This window comes from Pelobates fuscus, chromosome 4 (assembly GCF_036172605.1).
Source record: "Pelobates fuscus isolate aPelFus1 chromosome 4, aPelFus1.pri, whole genome shotgun sequence".
Taxonomy (NCBI): Eukaryota; Metazoa; Chordata; class Amphibia; order Anura; family Pelobatidae; genus Pelobates; species Pelobates fuscus.
Window position 1 is genome coordinate 193,084,149 of NC_086320.1, and position 26,299 is coordinate 193,110,447.

General features: G+C 41.7%; 1 protein-coding gene across 1 annotated transcript in view; it reads left to right on the forward strand.

Moving 5' to 3' along the window:
- Positions 1-26,299, forward strand: part of CDH12 (cadherin 12) — a 758,791-nt gene that overhangs the window by 348,921 nt on the left and 383,571 nt on the right. The window lies entirely within an intron of this gene.

Consider the following 26,299-nt stretch of genomic DNA (forward strand, 5'->3'; position numbering starts at 1 on the left):
TTTTCCGCTCTCTCATTTACGGTTCCCATACAAGTTATATATTGTTTTTTTCACGACAAGAAGGGCTTTCTTTACATACCAGTATTTATATTATGTCATATATTGTATTTAAAAAAAATAATAAAATATGGTGAAAAAAAAAAACATGTTTTTGGACTTTTACTTGAAAAATCTTTTACTTATCTACAAAAGCTAATGAAAAAAACTGCTAAATAGATTCAAAATTTTGTCCCGAGTTTAAAAACACCCAGTGTTTACATGCTTTATTGCTTTTTTTTGCAAGTTATAGGCCTATAAATACAAGTAGGAAATTGCTGTTTCAATATATATATATTTTAAATGTATCAATAGTGACATTGTTACACCGTTATCTGTCATAAATCCCCGAAACACACCTAACATGTACATATTTTTTAAAGTAGACAACCCAGGGTATTTAAAATGGGGTATGTCCAGTCTTTTTTTAGTAGCCACCTAGTCACAAACACTGGCCAAAGTTAGCATTTATATTTGTTTGTGTGTTAAAAATGCAAAAAAAGCTAACTTTGGCCGGTGTTTGTGACTAAGTGGCTACTAAAAAAGGCTGAACATACCCCATTTGCAATACCTTGGGTTGTCTTCTTTTGCAAATGGTATGCCATCATGGGGCTAATTCTCATTCCTTGGCTACCATACGCTCTCAAAGGCAACCTAACCAATCTGACAAATTTCAATAAAAAAAAAAAAAGTAAAATCAAGCCTTATATTTGACCCTGTAACTTTCACAAACACTATAAAACCTCTACATGTGGGGTACTGTTATACTCAGGAGACTTCGCTGAACACAAATATTAGTGTATCAGAACAGTAAAATATATCACAGCAATAATATCCTCAGTGAAAGAGCTGTTTGTGTGTGAAAAATGCAAAAAACTTCACTTTCACTGACAATATCATCGTTGTGATATGTTTTACTGTTTTGAAACACTAATATTTGTGTTCAGTGAAGTCTCCCGAGTAAAACAGTACCCCCATGTACAGGATTTAGGGTGTCATAGAAAGTTACAGGGTTAAGCACAGTGCTAGCAAATTAAATTATCTGGACTTTTGGCCTGGGTTGGCAGGCAGGTCCCTCAAATTGCAATCATTAAAATTACTTAATTAGGTAAAAATATTACATAAATATGCACGTAGAATTTTAATATATATACATATTTATATATTTGACGTCTACGTGTATATTTATGAAATTATTAATGTAATTTTGTATGTGGACATATGTATATTTCGTATTATTTTTATTTATTTATTTATACATAGATATATATATATAATTACATTCTAAGTGTATTTTGATATAAATATATATATATCAATATCAAAATACTGTTAGAATAAAATTGAATATATATATATAATTTTTTTTTAATTATTAAAAATTATTTTTATTTTTTGTTATTTATTTTTATTAACATATTATTTGTATTTTATAATAATATATATATACCATATATATAGTTATTATATATATTGTATATATTCGTGTGTAATTTAAATATAAGTGTATTTTTATATTAATATACGTATATATAAATATAAAAATACACTTAGTGTGACATTATATATATGATATATATACATATATTATATACAGGTATATATAGATATAATACATGTGTATATATATCATATATATATACACATATTATAATTTTTTTTACACTGATTTTTTTGTTTTACACTTTATTTTATGATTTTTCACTTGCAGGGACACTGCCTGTCAGCACAGACAGTCCCCCTGCAGGCAGATACAAAGACCCCTATTGCGGTCATGTGATCGAGTGATCACATGGCCGTGGGGTCCTGATCTGCCGAGGGGGGACTGCCCGGGCAGACAGGCAGTCCCCCTGGACCGGGAGGAGAGCTGATCGCCGCCGTGGGACCGACGGCGATCAGGTAAGTAGCCCAAAACCGTTATGACGGTTCAGGACCGTCAGCGGTCCAAACGCACGTTTTACCGCTGACGGTCCTGAACCGTCAGCGGTCCTTAAGGGGTTAACCCTTAAAGTGAAAAGATTGCAGTTTTAGAAAAACTGCAATGTTTACATTGCAGGGTTAAGACTGCATGTAGCAGTTGTCTACCAGACAGCCACTAGAAGGGCTTCCTGCAGTTTCATGGGGTTTAATTCTGTGAAACAATGCTGGACATACAGTGTCTTGCAAAACCCCATAAAAAAGCATTGAGTCAATGCATTCCCAATTTAAGGGCATAGTGCGTGTGTGCAGAGACGTTGTTATCATCCAAAACAGACCAGTAATTAAGGTTTGTTTTAACCCTTTCATGCGTGGGGAGGGATCTGAAGGGGGACCAGGGGTGAGTGCTACTATAGTGTTAGGAATACAGTTTTAAGTAAGAAGAGTAAGCCCTTAATAAGAGAATCCAGCCACTTATTGTTAACAAGTCCCCCTCCCCTACCCCCCCCCCCCCCCACACACACATACATCACAAAACAAACAAAAAAAGTTAATATTATTATTATTATCTTCATTATTGCAATAGCTTCAAAATGTAATACAGCAGCTTAGAACTATTTAGTGGCAGACCAAATAATGTTGAAAGAGGTGAAGAAAATTCTGCTCAAACAAGTTTATAATTCAAGAGGGAGGGATGAAGGAATAAAAGAAGACAGTGTCATGTTTGGAGAGGGTAATATATGATAGTTAAACTTATGAAAGTGGTGAGTGGAGTAACAATAGAGTAAAGGGAGAGAGATTGAAGTGTACTATTAAAATATGATTGCTAAGGTGAGAGGGCTATTGTCAGGCCTGGACTGGAGTTGGGCAAACCAGAAAAATGCTCAGTGGTCTGCAATGTCTATGGGTCGAGGCCAACAAGGGAATCAGAGGATCTCCCCTGCCAGCCTATGTAGGGACAGACCCTTGCCATGTGCCATCACGGGCAAACAAAGAAGTCCATCACAGCCCAAAGGCACTTAAATTCAGAAAGGAGGACACAGGGGCTCTAGCTCTCAGCTCTACTGTGTTATGAATGTTTCTCTCACAAGCTCACAAGCTCACAAGACTATCAATATAGGCCCACACATCATAACACTTTCAAATACTCTAACTCCCCCACACACATTTCACTCATCACAAACACACAGCACCCCTCACACACACATTGCACCCCTCACAAACATTGCACCCCACACAAATACATTGCACCCCTCACACACACTGCACCAAAGACTGCACCCTAACACACAACATACTCTATAGAGCCTATGTCCTTTATAGACACACTGCATTCCAGACACACACTACATTCCTATTACACACACTGCACAACTTACATACACACTCGGTAACCTATACACACTCTGGATCTCCTATGGGATGGGTAGTTCAAGTAGTTCCAGAAGCTTTGAAGAGAAAGAGAGCAGGGATATTGGATTGTTGTCTCAATGAATATTGTCCCTTTGAATCATAAGCTCATTCTCTGTATAAAAGAGCTACAAAAGTTAGATTAAACCCTATTAGGAGGGATCCTTTCTTGACATGCATTTCTAATTATATGTCACTTTGTCCTTTAACCCGACTTATAGATAATTGATATTTTTTGCTAAGCACTTTGAATTAGGGTAGAACACTCCAACAATAAATATAAATGTGTGATTTCCATACACAAAAAAAAAAAAAAAAAAATTGGCTTGTACTTGCCCCAGAACAAAGGTTTACAGCCCTCTAGTGACACAGGCTTAAGTTTATTGCTACCATTATGGTAAGGTAAGTATTACTTATTGTAAATGTTCTTTTTCTTTATGCCTTTCCTGTCAAATATTGAAAATAAATAAACATGTTTTGTACTTAATGTATAGTTTGCCTGTATCCTACACCAGGTAAATTCACTTAGAATACAAATCTAGGAGATGTGAAGACAGTCTTCATGATTGAATTTGGAAAAGAGCCATATTTACGATTAATTTAAATGCTTTTTATATATATATAAAGGGGTGGATCAGAAGGATATAGATGGCCAATAATATTGACATGGAATCGACATTTAATGGATATTTATTCATTTTTGAAGTACAGAGCATACAAGACATACAAAACAGCATATGTGCAGAATCTTCTTAGGTGGACTAAATTGACAAGCAAATTAAAGGATTTCTCATGGAAAAGCAAATAAATAAAGAAAAATGTTCTTCCACAGCGAATACATTTTGTAGTTAGCAAGGTATCACTAGCTTTTCCATGGTTTGAATAAAATCTATTTTAGTTGCTGAATTGTTGCCAAGTTGCTAGCCCAGATGTTTTCTGAAATAGTTGAGAATGATTTGGCAAGAAATGCTTTCACCTGTTAAATGATTCTTTTTTATATATTTTAAACATGAAAAGAACATTTACATACAGCATGATCATAAAATAATATTAATGCTATTCATTATAAATTTTGATTGCAATGGACGAAAGCAGCAACTTTTTGTGGAGCCCCCCTCTCCCCCACCTTGATTGTCACCATAAATGCCAACTACCATTATGAATTCATACCTTTATTCTGCTTTTAGATCTTCTGCTCCACCACTTAGGAGATATCCAGCCACAAGTTTGAAGGGCTATTCAGCACCATAACAACTTTAGGTTAATGAGGCTGCTTCAGTGTATAGATAATGCCCCTGCAGTCTCACTACTCAATTATAGTACCCCTGCAGGGGTCTGCAGGTCTTTGAGAAAGTAAGTTCTGTTGATTTAAATTCCAGATGAAATGTGTAGACATGCATATTTAAAGGGACACAACAGTCACCAGAACAACTACAGCTTAATGTAGTTGTTCTGGTGAGTATATTCATTCTCTGCAGGCATTTTTATGTAAACACTGCCACTGAATGTGCTTCCTGGGGCAGTGCTGCACAGTAGGCAGGACTGCCATTCAGCATCTCCACACTTTACATTGAGACGCTGAATTTTTAGGGTGTAATACGCTGCTGAAAGAAGCCACTGCTATCAGGAAACACCACTGCCATGTAGGGGTATACGTAGTCTGCAAAAATCTCTAGGCAAGTGGTACATGTCAAAGTAACATCCACATGAATTCCAGGACCCAAAATTCCCCAACAGAATATTGACCAGAGCAAAACACTACCTCCTACATTCGTTCCAAAATGTATACATAATTAAGGAATTAAGGAACAGTGCACACCAATATTTTTTTAATTTAATTTTGACTTCTTAAAATCATTAAATTAGGCACATTAATCTGTATTATGTATACATTTTGGTCACTATGGCATCATCATTCCTGCAAAATGCATATTCAGGTTTGCCCCCAATTCCATTTTGTCTTTACTATTTAAGTTTGCAATCAAGAGCACATTCATTTTTGGATTGTGCATTTTGCCCAGCCCCTGAGCTTCAGAGGCACCTTTGGAGGTGACCACAGGTTACTTAAGCAAGTTTTGGATAGTAATGTCACTTTTATTATAATTTTCATAGAGCAGATATTTGATATGCATTGTGAGTATATACATGAAAGCAAATCAAAATATCAAAGCATCAACATTTTGACACTGCATCTTTTTAATTGCATTTATCACATTAATTATGCATTATATATGTGCACAAAAGTGTTACAACAGATTATTAAAATCCAATTTAGCTTATTTAGCACTAGCACTATTTAATTTGTCTCCCACATTAGAATTAGTGTAGGACCCACCGATATTGGGGTACTGTGACGTAGTGGTGGGCTTAACAAAATATGGCCATATGGTGTAAATGAATCCCTATATTTGTTTGCTGAGATAGGTGCCTTTAAGTATCCTTATACAATTAAAACTATCTATTTTTTGTGTGCCCTGTTCCTTAATCTGTGTTATGTATAAATTTTGGTAATTAGGGCATAACCATTCCTGTAACCCTATGGAACAAGCGCATCTTAGTGCAATGGGGCTTGACAAAGCTAGGAGGCGGGCATAGGGGGAAGGCCCCCTGGGATTAGGAGTTGGAGTATTAACGGGTTGGCCCAGTATAAATAGACAGCCATTTAAGAATTAGGCACTTTTAATTAGCTTACCTGGCCTAATTTGTCCCTCCCTCCCATGTAAAGGGGTAAGGAGTGCTAGCTCCCGTTTGGTCACAGCAGCGGGGCTAGAGAGTGAAAAGTTAGGGAACAAACAGGCTCTGGGTTAGTGTACATAGAATAGGGCAGTTAGGCTGCTGGTTAGGAGTTTGGTTAAACGGTTCGTTATGAACTTTGGTAAGTTTCGAGCTCGGTGGTGACTCAGAACCTGGTGGGTGGTAGGGGTATCCGGGTATACCCCTACTGTGGTTATTTAACAAAGTTTGGCACTTATATCATGTTCATGATGTTTGTTATTATTATTCTTTGTGTTATTTATGGAAATTATGGATCATTGCCTTTTGTTTTGAATATGTTTATTGTTATTACATCATAACTTCCATTTCAAACTTAGTTTTGTTTTTAAGCGGGTAATCGCCTATGCAGAGGCGCTGTTATCAGTTACATAAGTTGGAATGCCATCTTTTTGCCTGCGCAGAGGCAAGTTAACCACGACGTTTGTAATACATGTCTGATCAAAGTAATGCATAGTACATTTTACACTTAACTAACGACTACCTTATTTTGAGAGTGAAATGAGGGTGGTATATTTTAGCAATGCAATGTTTTTGTCCTTAATGCCTGTGTCTGCATATTAATTTATTTTGCCATAAACTGCAGTAGAGACATATTGTGCAATAAAGGGCTAGTGTTTTATTTGCATATAGCCCAGAGATGCCTTATGAATACATTGTTCTTGCTTGCTACCAGAAATCAAAGCATAGTTATTTAGTGCATCGTTTATGTGTCTAACATGTTCGTACTAGCCATGATATGTTAGTAATGAATTTTTCATCCGGACTATGAATGCTAATACTAAGCGCTATCTATGTGATGCATGGAACGTTCCTTTAGGTTTTTGCCAGTTTGTGTATGAACCACCAATTGTAGTAGTAGATACAGAAATAGCTAGAACTTGTGACACAGTAATACTTCCATGCGGCTACCGCAGAGTTATGATCCAAGTATGATCCCATTCATATGGCCGTATTTAAGAGACACAACATTAAAATGTGTGCACTGTGTGCTTAAAGAGTGCACTGTGTTCCCAAATGAGGGAGCATACTTATGGTTACCAAATCTATTCTCGGTTATATGATATAGTAAATAACGGTTACAAATCTACGAAATTATAGCTTACACATGTTGCTGAGGCTTTTCAGTCCTCTAGAACCATCAAAACCCGGAGCACAACGTAGCGAAGATATGGTGCTGCATAATGTACAGCTTTATATGGTGCTTCTCAAATAAACAAAGGGTCAGCTTTTTGCGTCTTTGGTTGCTTTCGCTGAGGCGAATTTGTCATAGCCTGTTTAACCCAACCTTTTGGTACATATTAGAGTACTGTGCTTTTTACACTCTAATAATCTGTGGTGCCTATTTGGTTTGGTTAGGGCTGTGGGTGAGCAGTTGCGTGCTCCAGCCCTTTGCTTGCTGCCCTGAGCTCTAGGGTGTCGTGTAGCTATTTGCTCATGTGTATTGAGGTTGTATTGGCTTTGTACATTTCGTGGCTGTCCCCTCTGCTAGATATGGTAGAGCCGTTTGTGGTAGGTCTGTGTCTCCTCTATTGTATGTGTCTATGGTTGTACCTGTGTTGTTTTGCTTTACTCCGGAGCTCTGTGTGTCTGCCTCTAGTGTTGCGTCTTTGTGGCTCATGTTCCAGTGTTCCTGAATCGTTTTCTGTGCATGCCTTCCACGTGGTCGTGGTGTTGTCGTGTTAAGGTGGATTCACTTGTGTACATGGCTGTGGTGTTGTCCTGTGGGGTTTGGGATGGATTGTATAGGTCGGTGTTTGGACTGTGGGTGTGTGTGGTGCTTGGATTGTGGGGTTTGCCAACTCCTGCCGCCTTCAGTGGCTGTCAGCTCTATGTTGTAACCGTCTGTGTGTTTGTAGTGGGCCTGGTTTCAGGTAGCGCAGATTGAAGTCGCAGCGTTTTTGATGTGCCCGTGGGAGTGTGTCCTCCGATGGGACGTGTTTTTCTGTGTGTGTTCGGCGTGCGGCTGCTTGCATGTGGTGTGTGTTCACATGTATATGTCCCTGTCAGGCCTGTTCGTTGTCTCGCCTTCAGTTGTCCTTTGGATGTATGTCTATACGTATTGGCGGGTCGTGTCTTGTCTGTGTGTATGTGGGTATTATGAGGGGGTGATGATGGGTGATTCCATCCCCTGTCGCTGTCCTGGTTCACCATTCTCCATCTCTTTACATTGGTGCTGTATTTATTTTGGTTTAATACTCTCCTCCTCCGCCTACTGTGTCGCTATGCGGTTCTGAAAAGCGTCAGAGGCGGTTAGTCTAATCCAGTGGAACCAGCGTTTGGTGTAGCGATCTCTGAGGTGCGGGGTGGTTGAATTCACGTCTTCAAATTTCCTGGTTGCTTCTACCTCTTGCGATGGAGGGTGTGGTAGCCTGCTTCCAGTATATTGGGACTGTCGCTTTGGCCGCGTTTAAAAGCCGCTGGATGACACATTTACTGTATGTCGGTATAGACATATCTGTGTGATGTAGGAGGAATGTTGCTGGGGATCTTGGAAGCATTTTGTCTGTTATTTCATGTATTACCTCTCTAATTGTGTTCCAGAACGGTTGGAGACGTGAGCATGCCCATCAGGTGTGTATGAATGTGCCTCTCTCATTTCCACATCTCCAGCACGTGTCTGGGATTTCCGAATTCCTGGCGTGGAGCACCGTCGGTGTCAAGTACCATCTGGTGTATATTTTGTATGAGTTTTCTTGCAGCCTTGCCGAGCTAGGCGTTTTTTGTATCAGGGTGATGCTTTTATCCCAGTTCGCTTCTGTCATGGGTTCTTCTAGGTCTTCCTCCCAGTTTCTCATGCAGGGGGGTGCCAGTAGGTACCTGCTCATAACCAGCATTGCATATATCTACGAAATGGCACGTGGTGTTTCTTTATCTTGCTGCCTGGTAGCATTTTTCAAAATCGGGGAGCGCCAGGCCTCCTCGGAGTTTAGGCAGGGTTAGTTGATCGTGTGCTATGCGTGGGATTTGCCCTTCCATATGAACGTGCGGACCTCTGCCCGTAGTATCTTTAAGAAGGTTTGTGGGGCTAGTATCGGCACAGTTTGGAACACGAAGAGAAGTTTTGCTAGTAGCGTCATCCTAGCCACAATGCATAGAGAGAGCTCCATTTATTTAGTTCCTCCGTTGCTTTTTTTAGTATAGGGAGGTAGTTGCGGGTGTAAAGGTCTGCCGGGTTGGGTGTGAGCCATACCCCCAAGTACCGCATGCGTTGGTCGCACCAGCGGTATGGGTGTTGTCTTTGGAGTGTTCGTTTGTGGGCGTGGTCGATGGTGAGGTTGAGAATCTCCGACTTAGTGTAATTTATTTGAAGGTTGGAGATCAGCCTGTATTCTTCGAACTCTGCCGGTATTGCCGGCAAGGTGGTCTCTGGATGTGTGACCACAAACCGCAGGTCGTCCGCATATGCTAGAGTTTTGTGTGTTGTTCCAATTGTGAGGCCCTGTATATTTATGTTCTGCCTGATCCTCCGCAGGAATGGCTCCAGCGTCAACGCGAAGATCAGGGGCGATAGTGGGCATCCCTGTATGTTTCCATTGTAAATCCGGAATGGGTTCGTCAGTGCTCCGTTTATCCGGATTTGTGCCGTTGAGCAGGTGTAGAGAGCCTGTACCCACGTAAGGTAGTTAGGTCCCATCCCGAAGGTCCGGAGGGTCGCAAACGTCATGTCCCAGTCTACCCTGTCGAACACCTTTTCCGCATCAGTCGACAGAAAGAGGGTCCGTGTCTTGTGTGCTCTAGCGTGTGCAATGATGTTCAGGGCTCTGATGGTGTTGTCCCTCACCTCCCTGCCCGGGATAAACCCTGTCTGGTCCGGGTGGATTGAGTCCGCCAGCAGCAGCGCTAGTCGCGTTGCCAAAATGCTCGCCAGGAGTTTGATGTCTGTATTAAGCACTGAAATTGGGCGGTAGTTTGGGCACAATGTCGGGTCTTTGCCCTCCTTTGGGAGCATTGTAATGTTCGCCAAGGTGAACTGGGCCGCCGGTGCAGCTCCGTCCTGGACGGAATTCAGGGCTTTAAGTAGTTTCGGTTGAACCTCTTGCGTGAAGACCTTGTAGTATTGGAGGGGCAGTCCTTCTGGTGCCTTGCCCGTCTTAGCTTTTTTGATGGAGTATGTCAATTCTTCGGGTGTTATAGGCGCTTCTAGTGCTTCTCTGTCTGCTTCCGTTATTTCTGGTATGTTCGCTGAGTCCAAATACTTGCGTATGTCTGCTGTTTTATGAAGTCTCCGGTCGTCCTGTGCTTCCTTGCGGAGGTGGTAGAGGTCTTGCTAATACCGTTGGAACTCCATTGCTATTTGGTCTGGGAGGTATCTGATTTGTTGCTGTGCGTTTTTTATTTTCGGTATATACAGTTGTGTTCTACGTTGCTTCAGGAGGTTGGCTAGCAGTCTCCCACATTTATCTCCGTGTTCGTGTATCATGTGTCTGTAGTGTTGGTATGAGCGTTGGATCTTTCTGTTAAGGTGCGTGGTTAGCTGGTTTCGCTTTTCTGTTAACTCTCTATATATCGTCGTTTCTAGGGTTTGTTTATGTCTGGCTTCGCAATTTCTCTGCTGAGCTTGGTTATTTCCTGTACTGACGTCTTTTTGCGGGTCACGCATATTTCTATAATCTGGCCCCGTACTACCGTCTTGTGTGCCTACCAGCTGGTCATTGGTGTCACATCCTCTGTTTCGTTATCTTGGAAGAAGTCCCGTATTATTTGGCCTATTTTGTCTGTCACTATCACATCCGATAGGATTGATTCGTTCAGTCTCCAGGACATCTGTCTGGGCTTAAATAACGGTGATTTCATTGTATGCGGATTGGGCAGTGGTCTGACCACGTCATTGGCAGGATTTCTGCTGCTTTGAGTAGGGCCAAGTTGTGGTGTGCTATTAAGAAGTAGTCTAGCCTCGTATATGTTGAGTGGGTCTGTGAGTAGAAGGTATAGTCCCGCGTTGTTGGGTTTAGCGCTCGCCAGCAGTCTGCCAATTGGTGTTGGTGTAGTAGGCGGAGTGTGTGCGCATGTCTATTATGCTTGGTTGTTCCGAGCGCAGATGTGGAATCTTGATCTGGGTGCAGAGCCAAGTTCAGATCTCCCCCCACGATCAGAGTGCCTTCTGCGAACTTCATCAGGGTATTCAGTGCGTTCCGAAGGAAGTGGAACTGTTTCGTGTTCGGGGCATAGACATTGGCGAATGTGTAGGTTTGTTCGAGGATCGTGCCTTTGGTGATGATATACCTGCCCTGTTTGCATCTGACGGTGGCTTGTTCTGTATATGGGGTTCTGCTGGAGAATAGGATACCTACTCCCAGCGCAGGTCTGTCTGGGTTATTGCTAAAGTATCCCATTCTAAAATTGCGGTCCTTCAGTGCCGGTGCTCTTCCTTCTTGAAAGTGCGTTTCTTGCAGAAACGCTATTGATGCCCTGTAGTGTATCAGGTCCCGCAAAAGTCTTGTGCGCTTCTTCCTGACATTTAAACTGTGTACATTATATGAGAGTATGGTTAGGTCTTCCCTGGCGAATCCGCCAGGTCCCGAGTCTGGCATCCTCCAGATGGCCCCAGGGGTGGACGAGTCTGTTGTGGGGTACAGTTGGGGAGTATGGGAGTGTGGTGATGTATTGCCGTGTGTATGGTCAGAGTCGGTACTTGTTCTGCGTCTATTTACGTCGCCTATATGGCCTCTGTATTTCTGTAGGGTAATGGACAGTCGTCCCGGGTGTTCGACCGTGTGGCCCGGCCTGTAAGGGGGCAGGGTCTATTCCGGGAGTTGTGTGTCCCCTGGCAGGTGGGGATTCTAATGTCCTATGCCTGTGGGGGTGTCGGGCTTTCCGTCTGTGGTGGCTCAGTCCACAGACATCTAGTGGGTCTATGTGTATGTGTTGGTACTGTATGCAATCCTTGGTCTGTTGTCTCCTAAGTGGCTATGTACTCGGAGCGCCCACTCCGTGCCTTATTTTGTAGTGAGTATGGGTTCTGAGTGCGTGTTGTGGCGGTTTGTGTCTGGGCTGCCTATTTTGTCTGTTATCTGCTCATGCGTGCGTATTGGTTTGTTTAATGCCGGCATGGACTGGGCCTAGCTGTCACATGAGGTGGGGACACTTTGGCATGGGGTGCCTTGTGAGTCGTATCGGGCCTGTGGGGTTCCTCCATTTGGTTTGGGTATAGCTATGATTCCCTAGCCTAAGGCTTGTCAACTGTCTCCGCATGGTATGGGACAGCGGTGGGGGTGTGTGATGTCCGGGGGAGGGCTCCTCTGTCACTTAGTTGCCTATAGTATCTGTGTTGTCGTCAGTTACTTGCCCTGTTCAGGCTCTAGAACCTGGATTGTTATCTGGTCGGCCCGGAGGCTGGCTTGAGCTAGTGTGTATGGGTTTCTAGTGTGTGCCAAACATCACGCGTTTATCTGTGAACATCGTACAACGTGCCTGTCTGGCTCCCTATTGTGTTGGTCCTGCTCGCGGCTAGCTATGCGTTTTGTGTGACAGCTGTCCCTATGTATGCCTTTCCAGGTTCCCGTCCCCCTATATGTGGGCTCCGTATGTTCCTGGTGTACTTCTGTGGCCTTTCCCCGGCCTTTCTCGGCATCTAGATAGTGCCCTGGCTCCCTTCACCTTGATCCGTGCCGTGTCCCTTCGCCTGGGAGTTTTGGGTGTGTTTGCTCTTATGCTCCCTCTTCTCCCCCCTTCCCCCTATCCCTGTGTGTGTGTGTGTGTGTGTGTGTGTGGTGTTGTGGTACAGAGATACATTTTGTTATCATTGCTCGCCTCTGTATTTCCCTTCTCCCGTCCTCTTCCCACCCTGTTTTGTGCTGCTGCTTGTTTTCTGTCTGTTCCCCCCCTCCCTCCTGTTCCCTTCCCCCTCCCTGCTGTCCCCTCCCCCTGGTGCTCCCCCTCTTTTTCTCTTTCGCTTTCCTTTGTCTCTCCTCTCCCCAACCCCTTTTGTTTCGTGTGTTTCCATCTTACCCTTGCTATTCAGGGGTCCCTTAACCCTCTCTCTTCTCCACCTTTCCCCTACTAAGTATCCGTTAGTACTGTATCTATACACGGCCCCGGGAGGCCTCAGGAATCGCGTCCTTATTTTTGATGCAGCGTGATTTTTGCGCCAGCATGTTCCCTGCATTCCCCATACTGGCGTATTTGCCATATCTCCCATACCTGGGTAAAGATCTGTCACAATGTTTCCAGTATGTTTTCAGAATGGCCCCCTTCACGCACTGCGCGGACGCGCAGGTTCATCCTGCGGCCGCGGTTGTCTAAATCGTCAACCCATGTGGTAAGGTAGGCTATGTCAGCGTCTTGTTTTGTGACCGTCATGTTTGTGAGTTCCAAATCCGTCCTGAGTGCCCTTGTTTCAGTCTCAGCTACTGCCATGCGGGCCTCTACGTTTGCCACAACGGCGTGCAGCTGGGCCACCTCCTCATGGACCACGCGGCCCAATCTGTCAGAGAGGGCTTCAAAATCAGTTTTTGTGAGGAGATTGGGCAGAATATCTCTCCACTCACCCTCTTGTGGTTGCTGTGGGTCCGGTGTAGGAGATGGAGCCGGGGAGAATACTGCCGGCGTGGATGGGAGGGACTCGAGCTGCAGGCTTGCGGCCTCCATTTCCCTCTGTGGGGACTGAGCGCGGCCTGCGGCGTGGAGGAAGGCTCGGATCGATTGATCCCCTGCGTGTCCCGTGGGTCTTAGGGTGCCGCCGGGGTCTGCCAGTTTCCTTGTGCAACCCATCTGCTGTGAGTAGGTGAGCTGGGCTTGCTTTTAGCTATCTTGATCGTGGGTGCCACGGGGAGCTACAGAGTTAGGCGGCCATCTCCATCGGCTGTCGGACACGCCCCTCGGTCATTGCCTTTTGTTGAAGACATTTGGGACTTTCTTTTTTCAATGTAATTGTATGCATGGTCCCATATTCACTATACCCATATGATGACAAGTGTTCACAATTCAGGGTTCCGAGCTATATATATATATATATATATATATATATATATATATATATATATACACACACACCATATGGTGATATTAATACTACATATTGTTCCATAAAAAATATTTTAATGTATGTATAACTTATTTGTATTCAGTGTGCAGAGTATGTTATTCATGTAAAGTCGTTGATGTAAAGTTGTACTATGAAAAGCTGAACGTTATAAGCACCACGACCTATATACAGCAATCACAAGAGTTATAAATGCTATGAGGTCAGACTCAGATAGTTAGCAGCCTCTGATGAAGTGACCCTTTGTGTCACGAAACGCGTAAGGCTTTAAGACAGTTGCTGCACGAGAACTCAGTTACCGGGTCCTAGTGGAACGCAGGTCGGGGAACTAAGTGGAATGCATGCGAAGGAGAATTCACCGCTCCCATCTCATCGCAACCTCCAAGCCGGCCGGAGGGAGTTTCACCATTACACTACCAGCTACCCATAGACCTTGTGGGTTCCCAAGAACCCTAAATTTGTTTGATTTCACTTCACCCTTATCACAGAGGAGATCATACCACTCTAGATCTGCATCTGTGATCTCTGAGTGTGGTTCTGGCAACATCACTCATTGTTTTGAACATATATGCTCTCCTTTGATTACAAACAGAAACTTTCAATGGGTCATTTTAGTCCTACAGTCAGGGGGGAGTGAATGGACTCTACCGACATTATTTTAATACCTTTATTTTAGAAATATATGATTTAACTATATTTACAGTATGTTGGCATTGTGCTCAATTGTAGACATTCTGTTTTACATCCTGTCGACATTTTTAGTAAGCTGTACTGCTAGTATATCCTTGAAAATAGCTATAAGCAAGATATTCAACTATTTTATTTATCTATTTTTGATACATCTGCTGTATTTGTGAAAAGTATCATATTTGCTATTTTACTAACATTTCAAACCCTATGTAAAATATTGCAAAATAAAGTACAATCTACACCGCTTAGCCGCAACATTAAAATTACTGACAGGCGAAACGAATAACAATGATTATATCATTACAATGGATGTATTAGGCAGCAAGTGAGAACAGTCAGTTCTTGAATTTTTGGAAGCAGGAAAAATGGGCAAGCGAACAGATCTAAATGTTGTTGAAAAGAGTCAAACATTGATGTCTAGATGTGGAAATAGACAGATTAATCTGGCCTATAAGAGTGGAAAAATTGGAACTAAAACAGGTATTACTCTATAGGGTACTGACACGTGGCATAATGGTTCTGACACAAAAACTCTCAACTAGTAAAAGTAAGCCCCCATAGTGGCTCAAAAATAAATGAATAAATAAACGTAGGATAGTGGTGTCCTACATGTACTAGGAGATGATTTGTGGAACTGTTGAATGAAATCACTCTAATGGTTATAGAAAAATGTACAAATGTTACTAGGAACAAACAAAAAGGCACAATAATAGAACCTTAGAGTAAACTGGTACCAAAATACACATCATGGTGCAGTATGCTTGTAAAATCTGGATGGAGTGTAAAAAATATGTATATCCAACTCACATGGTAAAGAGCCTGTGGATTGGCTCAAATCACAACAGCTTGGGTATATTTGGTAATACCAGACCTTCTCCAGATATGCCGCTCACAAAATATGTGGATAAAAAAGACAAAATCCTGGTCTTTATTTTCGAGAAGCCACATGCTGTTGATATAATGCCAATAATTTTTTTGAATATATATGCTCCCCCCTGATTACAAACAGAAACTCTACAGACTGGTAATCATAACTGTAGTATGAATGAGGGTGAGTGAGGCTTTATGAACTAAATTTCATACTGCAAAATACATACAAATAAAAAAGTTTACACTCGAATTGGTTGAAAGGGTTAAAAAAATCTTTCATTTTTAAGCTTACAGAATCTCTTTCAATCTTATTTACATGTACACTTCTCCATTTGATTAAGGAGGTTAAAGTATTACTCCAAGAAACATGACCACTTCAGTGATTTGATGTGGTCATGATGCCTGGAGGCTGTATATACCGCTTGTCACTATCTAACACAACACATACTGAGTTTAACCCCTTTAACCCCTATGCCTATCCTTTCAGTACATCCCCTCTCTAGTGAAGGGGAGTGATGTCAACAGAGGAGGATCAGAAGTTTGGTCCTTAAGGGGTTAAAGTGAAGAAGGGGATTGTTCACTCTAACCAAAAATACTGTTTTATTAAAACACCATTTTTTGGTTAAGGTAACCCTTTAATATCAATGGACAATTTCTATCAAGTAGTTTTTGTTAGTAGTTAAAAAAGGAACAATTCTGGGGCAAAATGATAAATTTGAGCTATCAGCAAAACACATTTCAGAGATCATACTGCAACGAACGCCAAATATAACAATTTGCCCTAGAAATGTTCTAGTTTTGCCATGATAAATTATAGTCCAAGAAGACTACACAGCAATTATACTTGGCTTACATGTTTCCCTTAGCATATATTTTCCTCCTGTTTGTACCCCGTTACTAAGCCATATTAAAGTATTACTTATTCATATTGAGAGAAATGATTATCTGTTACCTAACCTGACCTATCTCAGTCTTTATATGATGATTCTTGATTGAACCTAGTATATGTTCATATTAAGTCTTCAGGTGTTCACCATGTGTATATGTAACTGCAGGCCATTTATATTTATAAATACAGTCATGGCCAAAAGAAAGTACATCCTCTTTGAATTCCATGGTTTTACATATTAGGACACAATGATAACCATCTGTTCCTTAGCAGGTCTTGAAATTATGTAAATACAACAACCACAAATGACATATTACACAGTGTCATAATTTATTTTACAAAACTAAAGCCAAAATGGAGAATCCATGTGTGATAAACGAAGTACACCCTTACTGCTTCCAAAGGAATTAAGAAAAACATACTTGAACTGGTCAAGTGAGAAAGGGCGCCCCCTAGTGCATAACTATATACATATGTACAATGAAGTTATAAAACATAACCTTTAATATTTGCTGTGATAAAAAACTCCGATAGGGAGTAAGAACAAGAAAACAAAAGTAAACTTAAAAAATGGGGGGGACAAATGTCCAAATGGGGATTGATAAACTAAAGGTTACACCTAAAGGATATATAAAGCTGGATAGAGCTATAAATCCCCCCAACCAGTATAGTGCGTCTCATCTGGGCAATCCCAGCTGGAATTGCAAAAAATGAAATTCAATATCAAATTAGAGTAGCCATTCCTGTAACCGCTCCACATAAAACCTGTTAATATAGAGAGTGCTTGCTTATGGCAAGAATAGTATATGGTACACACTTGTAACAGGAGGTAACGATAGGAAGGCTTTCACAGAGCCAGTAGCTAGTAAAAACACAGATACATTGTTGCAAATTGCAAAGTATCCATAGTGGTGCTGTCACCAGGGGACGGACAAACAGAGTGAGGAAAAAACAGGTGAATATATACAGGGTCTAGTTGATAGCCAAAAAAGGCCGACTAACAAAGTAGATAGCACAATCTGACCAACGATAGGAACCCCCGTAGTCACCTCTGCCCCTACTAGCCCCCGATCCCCTATTGAACTGTATAGGATCCTATGATTGCTAAACTAGCTTGCTGAAGAAACGAGATTCTAAACTGGTCGGTGTCTGGACAAAACTTGTCCCCCCTTACTGCTACCTAGCACGTGTTTCGGCGCTACAAAACGCGCCTTCGTCTGAGGCTTAAACGTTTAAGCCTGGTTTAAGCCTCAGACGAAGGCGCGTTTTGTAGCGCCGAAACACGTGCTAGGTAGCAGTAAGGGGGGACAAGTTTTGTCCAGACACCGACCAGTTTAGAATCTCGTTTCTTCAGCAAGCTAGTTTAGCAATCATAGGATCCTATACAGTTCAATAGGGGATCGGGGGCTAGTAGGGGCAGAGGTGACTACGGGGGTTCCTATCGTTGGTCAGATTGTGCTATCTACTTTGTTAGTCGGCCATTTTTGGCTATCAACTAGACCCTGTATATATTCACCTGTTTTTTCCTCACTCTGTTTGTCCGTCCCCTGGTGACAGCACCACTATGGATACTTTGCAATTTGCAACAATGTATCTGTGTTTTTACTAGCTACTGGCTCTGTGAAAGCCTTCCTATCGTTACCTCCTGTTACAAGTGTGTACCATATACTATTCTTGCCATAAGCAAGCACTCTCTATATTAACAGGTTTTATGTGGAGCGGTTACAGGAATGGCTACTCTAATTTGATATTGAATTTCATTTTTTGCAATTCCAGCTGGGATTGCCCAGATGAGACGCACTATACTGGTTGGGGGGATTTATAGCTCTATCCAGCTTTATATATCCTTTAGGTGTAACCTTTAGTTTATCAATCCCCATTTGGACATTTGTCCCCCCCATTTTTTAAGTTTACTTTTGTTTTCTTGTTCTTACTCCCTATCGGAGTTTTTTATCACAGCAAATATTAAAGGTTATGTTTTATAACTTCATTGTACATATGTATATAGTTATGCACTAGGGGGCGCCCTTTCTCACTTGACCAGTTCAAGTATGTTTTTCTACTAACACATGTATGTGAGGGTTATCCCCTGTTTTTGGTCGCCCCTCAACACACACCCAGTTGTATACCTCTTGGGGTACTCAACTACTTTATTCAAAGGAATTAAGAGGCTAAGTAGCAGACAGGTGCTGCTGATCAGATGCCCTTGATTATTTGATAATCAGCAAGTGTGACCACCTCTATAAATGTTGAAATTCTAGCAGTTTGCTAGTCTGGAACATTCAGGTGTGTGTCAACACAATGCCAAGGAGGAAGGACATTAGCAATGATCTTCGAGAAGCAATTGTTGCTGTCCATCAAACTAGGAGGGGTTATAAGGCCATTTTCAAACAATATAAAGTTCATCATTCTACAGTGAGAAACATTATTTAAAAGTGTAAAACTTTCAAGACAGTTGCCATTCTTCCCAGAAGTGGGCATCCCAGCAAATTCACCCCAAGGTCAGACTGTGCAATGCTCTGAAAGATTGCAAAAAAAAAACTCAAGAGTTACATCTCAGACTCTGCAGACCTCAGTTAGCATGTTAAATGTTCATATTCATGGCTGTATAATTAGAAAATGACTGAACAAGCATGGATTGTTTGGAAGGGTTGCCAGGAGAAAGCCCATTCTCTCTAAAAAAAAAACATAGCAGCATGGTTTAGGTTTGCAAAGTTGCATATGAACAAAAAAAAGTATTTTGGAACAATGTCCTTTGGACAGGCGAGACCAAAGTGGAAATGGTCCTTTGGACCTCATACCCAGTCTCAAGCCTGGTGGTGGAGGGGTGATGATTTGTGCTTATTTTGCAGCCATAGGACCTGAGAACCTTACAGTCATTGAACCAACCATGAACTCCTCTGTATACCACAGCATTCTAGAGTCAAATGTGAGGCCATCTGTCCAACAGCTAAACACTGGCCGAAATTGGGTTATGCAACTAGACAATCATCCCAAGCATACCATCAGACCTACAACAGAAGTGCTGAAAAATAAAGAATCAAGAAGTTGCAATGGCCCAGTCAAAGTCCAGACCTCAACCCAATTAAAATGATGTGGTGGGATCTTAAGAGAGCTGTGCATAAACAAATACCAGCAAACCTCAATGAGGTAACATAGTACAGAAGAGTAGGCAAACATTTCTCCGCAATAATTTTAGAGACTGATAGTTATTCAGCAAACAATTACTGCAAATGATTTCTGTTAAAGGTGATTCTACAAGCTATTGAATCATAATGTTTTTCACACAGGGTAAACATTGCAGGGTTAAGGGAACAAGAGCACTGCACCCAGACCACTTCAATTAGATACATTAATATGGGTGTATATAGTGTCCCTTTAAGTGCCAAATAATTTAGCAAATCATTTGAAAATAACTGTGCCTACTTTGGGAAAACCACCCTTCTATCTCGTGCTTGGTCTTAGTGTTGTACAACTCATCACAAAAATCATTTTTAGAAGTTATTGCTTCTGTAGAAAGTACTCTGTCATATGATATTCCTTTCTGAAGGTAATCTAAGGTTTAGCAACAATATAAATAACCTTCCTGAGACTTTTTTCCCTTTTTTCTTACCATAAATTGGCCACAGACCACAGGCAGCCAGCAGCCAGTCAATTTGCCCTACAAGGGAATTTAATACTAACAGGATGTGAAAACCAGTTTGAAGAACTGTAGGTCTGCAACTTCTATTAATAGACAGCATTATTAGGAAATGTTTGGAGACCTAAAATACACTGGTACAAGGTAACTTTAGATTATAAGGTTTGTATTCAGTAGGTTCACATAGATAATTCTCTTTTTTACAACAGCACTGTCATGGCCACATCCATTTTTTTTACCCCCTACCGACTCCACTACATCTAATTTTCCCCATAGTCATCCCCAAGTGCCCCTAGGCAACCCATTTTACCTTCTTTTTAATCTTTTTTTTGTGCCTATACCTAGGTCCTGTGCACCGCCATCTTTGTGTGGGCAGATGAAAGCCCTGTGGGACACGTCATCTGCCCACACTACATAGCGCTGTGAAATTCGCTTGGGCATTTACTTGGGCTCACTTGTGCATTCACTATTGTTCGAAATTCGGACGGGAAATTCAGCTATTCATTCATTTGTCAGAAAGACAAATGAATGAATAGAAATTTCACACAAACAAACAAAGACCCAGTCTGCGCTGGGTAAAGATGGATTATTTTTGTAGCTTCAGGATTTTTTTTTTCAGCGTGTTTTTTTTGGGGTGCTCTGCTTTTTTTATTTTATACGATTGACGGGAATTATGGATTTTTATTTGGCTTTTATTTGGGGTTGATTAAAGAAGGTTTCAGAAAAAAGAAGAAATCTAATGGTAAGTATGATTTTTTTTTTACAGGTATTTATTTATGTTGTTTCCCCCTCACTATTTTTAAGGTGAGTGGGGTAGGGTTTTATTTTATTTGAGGGGGGATGACTAGGGGCTTAAGAACCCCTTGTCACCTTGGGAGGTTTATTTTTACATTTAGCCTCCACCCGCGGCAACAAGTGAGGGGGGAGAACAGTAGGTTCTCCCTATTGTCATTTAGGGCCCCCACCCACCGCTCATGGGTGGAGGCCAGGGTAAGGGACAATAGGTCCTCCACCTCCCTTATTGTTACTGGGGCCTCCACCCACCGCTAGGGGTGGGGTCGGGGTGGAAAGGACAATAGGTCCCCCCCATTGTAACTTATGGTCCCCATTTGCTGCTCATGGGTAGGGGCTGGGAGGAGGGAGCAGTAGGTACCCCCCATTTGTAACTTAGTGCCCCCACCTGTCTCTCATGGGTGGGGGCTGGGGAGGAGACAATAAGTCCCCTTCCCTCTTTTTACATAAGGCTCCCAGCAGCCGCTCATGGGTGGTGGTCGGTGGGAGGGGAGTCAATAGGCCCCCCCTCATTTTGCTACTTAGGGCCAACACCTGCCACACAATAGGTCCCGCATTGTCATTTAGGGCCCCCACCTGCCCCTCATGGATGGGGCATGGTGGGGAGGCAGTTGGTCCTCCACGATTGTAACTTAGGGCCCCCAATTACCGCTCATGGGTAGGTGTTCGGAGGGGGAGTCAATAGGTCCCCCCCTCCTTTTACTTCTTAGGGCAATCACCCTCAACATATGGGTGGGGGCTGTGGGGGAAGCCCCCCTCCTTTTTTAGTTAGGGCCCCACCCGCCATTTGTGGATGGGGGCCGGAGGTGGACACTAGGTCCCACATTTAGTTTAGTAGCCCCTACTTGCGGGGCACAGGGGGACATTATGTTCCCCCTGTTAATTATTTGCATGGGTGCCCCACAATTAATAGGTGCACTGTTTAGTAGACATGCCCCTACTCGCGGCATAGCGAGTAGGGGCAGAAGGTAGATTTTAATATTTACTTAGTATTAGTAAAGTTGGCTGAAGACCAATTTTGCTCTCTCAGACTTTTAGTAGATTGCTCCCTGATACGTTGAAATCCCAACACGAATGGACAAATTGTATTTATTCTGTTAGGATGAAATCCGGTTGTTTCACCAGGGTCCTGTCTATATGATAAAACGTTTAAATGGCGAGTGAAGCAACGCGAGATCACGGAGGAGAGGTGAGTATTGTGGGAAAATTTCTATGTCCACAGAAAATGGAGCGGACTTAAGCTCCTCCTTGGATCAAAGCTGGTCAAGCGTAGGAAAAATACTTTGTCTTATGTTTTAAAGAAAAATAAATCAGATAGGAAGAAATGAAAAACAGACCCTGAGAGAGTAAGGGAAGAGGAATCAATAGAAGAAAGGTACGTTTGGTGTGATAGTGCAGCTTTAAAGTACTTTGAAATTTTGACTCCATTCAGCAACTTTTCAAATGAGGTCTTCTTCTACTGGCTTCTTCACTTCTGTCTGCTCATGTTCCTATTTTCTTATTCTTGGAGCATTCTGAATCAACTGCAATTTGGATTAACTCCAACTTTTACTTTTACAGAAAATGGCTTTATACAAGTTACATAAATTGCACATAACCATCGTATATTAGAATTCAAAAATATTCACTACCTTTGTATCCTTCTCAATTTTCCAGCTGTAACTTACAATGTTAATCATATCCTCATGCCCTATACCTATGCTTTCTCCTGTTAAATATGCCATAACAGGCAATATTTACCCCTACTAAAATTTAAATACATTAACTGACAAATTATTTTAAAAATGCTGTTCAATCAAATACAACTGTCCTGTCAATTTTACTTCTCTTCTCTAGATCTGTCTGTCTGTCTGTCTGTCTATCTATCACTACACGCACAATTTTATGAAGATATAAGAAATTGCTTACTTAATCTCAAAATATAGATTTACTAGCTATACAAAATTATTTTTACAGTAAAAGTATATTTTTTTTATAAAACGTGGCCTATTTTTGTGACACTGGATGATGTTAACAGACCAAGTATATTATTGCAATTACTGCTTGTGGTTAATTGCGGATTGTTCTTGATAGTCCTGAGCTGCTCGCGCAGCTGTGCTCACATTTGCAAGATGGCTCATAACTTAAATGACATTTGCAGATTTACATAGTTGTTTCATACTTCTCTATAATGTTTAAAATCAATTCTAGTAAACTCGTATAATGGTCTGGTTCACGATGCACCTGGCTCAGCATTAGATTATTCTCGACCTATCTAGAAGTCATTTAACACATTCTGAAGGAAATGTAACATGTGTTTTAATTAACTGTTCCAAATCTTGATTTTTTTCCATTTGCCATTTCTGCTATAAGATTAACAATACCACTGAGTAGTGTGTGTAAGATACCTTATGTGCTGTGACAGTTATATAGCATGCATTGTGAAAAATGACCCATATTTTGTTGCCGATGGACCTTCTAAAATGGATTACACCCAACAGTGATTTTATTGTTGTACGTCTGTCAGTATCATGGCAATATATTAAACTTGAGTCCAGAGATATAATACAAATACATATAAAACATCCTTTTTTATATTTATGTTTTGCACAGATATTTTCCACTTGGCATGAATAGTCTCAACTAATTGTTTCATGTGTCTATTCTTTTACAGCAATTAGTGTGCTACTAATATAGAGTCATTTAGTATGTGCTGGTAAGCCATCAGTTTAGAAATCCAAATTCCAGTATTGGGGGAGAAGCGACAGTTAACTATATAGACAGTGATGTATCAAATTACTGTAGACAGTGTGTACCAGATTGTGCTAAGTGTTCTTTAACTCCTTTCTCTGAAATACCCAGAGAACTACTAAATTGATGTTGACATGTTTGAGGATAGTACACGCTTCTTCAAGCTGTCATATATAGCTTGAATTTAATGGTTATATTCATTACTCAACAAATAACTGCTTCAGGACTTTCTCTTGTATTTAATTAGCCACCATAATCATTCATCAGGTTCTTGTTTTATCATCATACTTCCTGTAGGTTTTATGCATAAAAAAGAACATATGGCAGATACATTAATTTTAGATTTGTTTTGACACATGCGTTATAGACAAGAGTGTTATAGTTTGTCTTTCCTATGCTGAAAGTGTTTTAAAGTATATATAAGTATATATATATATATATATATATATATATATATATATATATATACACACACATACATACATATTATTCTAATTCATTGCATTTCATTTATTAGTTTTATTATCAAATTTCAATGGTATGAGATACAAAAAAATATTAAAGGAGGACAAGTGGGGACATTATAAAACAAAGTATCAATTTGCTACAAAACAAAAATCCAATTTTAAGTGTGTTCAATGCTATTCTCTAACTGAAAAAAGAACCTTAAATTACAATTTCCTTAGAGCAACATTTCAAGCACTATAACTACTACAACCAAATGGCACCAGGCACTCCTGACAACATAACTATTAGGGCTATAGTGGTTATGGTGCATGTAATTTTTGCTTTAACATGTTGGTATATTATACATCAAGATGAACACCATCTGTTGCTGGAAATAAATGCTTGTTCTCTTGATTTTAAGCGGCACTGTCATGGCCGCATCCATTTTTTTAAACACCCCCCCTACCGACTCCACTACTTCTAATTGCCCCCCTTGATACTTCCCAACACCCCTAAGCCCCCCATATTACCTATTTTTTCATCTTAATTTTGTGCCCGGACTAGGGCCTGGGCACCGCCATCTTTGTGTGGGCAGATGAAGGCCCTCTGGGACACTTCATCTGCCTACGCTAGATAGAGCTATGTTATTCCCGCGCATGCCCAGTTAAACACTTGGGCATTCACTATTGTCCAAAATTCAGATGGGAATTTCATCTTTTCATTAACCAGTCAGAAAGATGAATGAATGAATAGAAATAGAAATGAATAAATGAATAGAAATTTTAGATGAACAAACAAACACCGAATGTCGGTGTTCATTTGTTCATTCTGGTTATTACAAGTAGAGAACTACTGGCTCACATCTCCCTCCTTGTAATTTGTGAAAATAAAAGGGGCAGGAAGCAGTGCTCCCCACCACTTTCTAAGCCCCCCATCACTCTATGGCGGTCAATATGGCCCCATATTAACTTAAGGGAGCCTGTGGCTGCTCACTTTTGTAAGAATAATAAAAATGCCCCCCTCCTTCTAATAAATGGCCCCATGGTGGGGCATCTATGAACATAGTGCCCCCCCCCCCCCCCCGAGACCCCATCCATGCTCCGCGAGTGCGGGCTAATCAATGAAACGGAGGACATATGGTCCCACTGTTTAGTAGACATGCTACTACTCACGGCATAGCGATTAGGGGCAGATTAATTACTAATACTTAGCAATATTTCAACCAGGGACGTTTTAGCCGCGAGGCAAACACGGCATTTGCCTTGGGCTGCATTTTCCAGGGGGTGGCAAAAAAAGCCGCCCCCAAATGCCCTTGCGGCTAACAGTCCAGGCAGGCAGGCGGGCGGGCGGCGCTGGCGAGAGAGCACTTTCCCCTGAGCTCTCTGCTCAGCTCCCTCGCGCGCCGCCCGCACAGTAATGCCGGTCACCTGGAGCCGGAAGATTACATATTCCGGCTCCCAGCCTCACTCTGCGGCGCGCGAGGGAGCTGAGCAGAGAGCTCAGGGGAAAGTGATCCCTCGCCAGTGCCGCCCGACCGACCGCCCAGCAGCTACTGGACCCCCAGGGAATGGGAGAACCCCCCGCACCCCGCAACATTCCCAAAGGTAAGGAGACTGGAGGGTTAAATAAAAAAAAAGTGAGTGTGTTAATGTGAGTGAGTGTCTGTGTGTGTCTGTTACTGTGTGTGTCTGTTAGTGTGTGTGTGTGTTAGTGTGTCTGACTGCGTGTGTCTGTTAGTGTGTGTGTGTCTGTTAGTGTGTGTGTCTGACTGTGTGTGTCTGTTAGTGTGTGTGTGTGACTGTGTGTGTCTGTTAGTGTGTGTGTCTGTTAGTGTGTGTGTCTGTTAGTGAATGTGTGTTTCTGTTAGCTAGTGTATGCGTATCTGTCAGTGAATGTGTGTGTGTGTGTGAATTTAGAAGGCGGGGCAGGGGGAAGGGTTGGGAGGTGTGGCGTGCGGGGGGGGGGGATGTCTGAGTTTTGTCCTGCCTAGGGCAGCACAAAACCAAGATACACCACTGATTTAAACCGTGGGAATTAGGGAGCTATCTACTGTGCGGCTGCAGCCGCAGCATGGATCGGAATTTTATTAATTAGAAGGAAATTTTGAACCAACCTAAAAGTA